Below are 1,948 nucleotides of genomic sequence, written 5' to 3'. Positions count from 1 at the left end.
ATCTACTTGCCAGTGAATTAGTAGTTACTTTGAATTACTACTTTGAATAATCCAATGCCAGTTTAACATGGCTTTGTCATATATGTCTGGGTAATAGGGCTAGAAAGAGCCACCAGACCTAATCTAGTCTGCTCTCCTTAGTCTGGCCCTAGAATCCCTCCAGAAAAATAGATAACTTCCCTGTATGAATAGTATCTGTGTCTTGCATTTAGTATTCATCCAACTGGAAAAGGGCCTTGATTTAAAAACTTAAACGCCAAATGTGTTCTCTATCAAAATTACATGCTGCTATCCTGATATATTACTGGGTCATTTCCCCAGCAGTGGACCACAGACATAAGCTTTATTAAAAATGGTAACATGTTTTAAGTATCCATTAATGTATGTTTAATTATAATGGAATGTCTATAAAAATCCATGTGACATCTACATGAAGATCAAAACAATTAATTATAATCAGCATCAACTCAATGGATACTGAATGAATTTGCAATAAAGGGATGTTCAAATGGGAAAAAAAAATTAACAAGAGCATGAAGCTTGAGGAGAGATCACAGAAGCAGACCTATCTTTACTTGAGGGACGAAAATTATTTTGGCGCTTTCATTTTTCCTCACGAGAAGAACATTTTAAGTTTTCTACTTGACATTTTATTTAATTTGTACCCATACTTCTCTAAACAACATGTGAGAATTCTATGGCACCAGAATTAATATTCCCCAGGTGGCAGATACTAAGAATGTAGTTATTTTATTTTATTTTATTTTTTATATTTCTAGGAGATTGGCTAGTATAGAAGAATCTTTCTGCTTGTGAAAAATTGTGTGAATGTCAAAATTAATTTTGTGTACAGTTTAAAGAGGCAGACCGGTTTCATGAACAGAGACTTGACCAGAGAGGCAGGAAAACCCAAGTGTATGTCCTGCTTCTATCAAACACCAGTTACATGACACAGGATAATGTTTAGCTATTACTTTAAGATTTCAAATATGTACCGAGAAATATAATTGAAAAACAACCCGTGTGCCTATTCATATTGTAGCTGATTGACGGCAATCCTTTTCATTAGTTTTTCCTAAATCCAGTTCTTCATAAATCTGATTTCTTACCTGAGATATTCCTTACCTTCTGTTCTGAAGTTATTTTGAATGCATTCAGACAATAGATCTGCTGAGAAGAGAATTAGTGGAGTTAGTGAAGCCACTGAAGTAATTTAAACTTGGTGTCCCAAGCAATTCTCTAAGACTATAATTTGTGGAGTGGTTGCTGACCTGCATTGGTGAAGGGAGTTGCCATGCCTGGAGTTCCCTTTTGCTGTGGTTCAATCATTTGCAGTCATGTCCAACTCTTTGTGACCTCTTTTGGGGGTTTTCTTGGGCAGATACTAGAGTGGTTTGCCATTTCTTTCTCCAGCTCATTTAACAGATGAGGAAACTGAGGCAAACAGGGTTAGGTGATTTGCCCAGTGTCACACAGCTTCCAAGTGTCTGAGACTGGATTTGAATTCACATCTTCCCTACTCTAAGCCTGAGCTCTATCCACTGTGCCACCTAGCTGCCCTACATTGATCAAGCACTGGGCTTGGAATGGGGAAGACTCATCCTTCCAACAACAGCAACAACAACGCATCAATGAAATAACAGGTCTAGACCTCATTGTCCTACCCAGGCTGCAATGCCTACCTACTCTACCCCCAAAGCATTTATAAGAACACACACACACACACACACACACTCTAAATAAGAAGCAAAAAAAAATTATTTTATGTACTAGAAAAGTCATGAAAGCTTCTCCATAATGAAGTTTTAAATAGAGTTCAGGTGTAATGAAATGACCGTCAGAGGATTAAAGAGGGTAGATGAGGGGCTTTAGCTATGTCTACAGCTATTTAAACTGTTTTAGCTAATGACTCATGAAGTCAGTCCCCTAAAAATTTATCCAACAATAA

Source organism: Trichosurus vulpecula, chromosome 5 (assembly GCF_011100635.1).
Source record: "Trichosurus vulpecula isolate mTriVul1 chromosome 5, mTriVul1.pri, whole genome shotgun sequence".
In the NCBI taxonomy this organism is placed as follows: Eukaryota; Metazoa; Chordata; class Mammalia; order Diprotodontia; family Phalangeridae; genus Trichosurus; species Trichosurus vulpecula.
The sequence above is the reverse complement of the archived record's forward strand: the minus strand, read 5'-3'. Positions refer to the sequence as shown.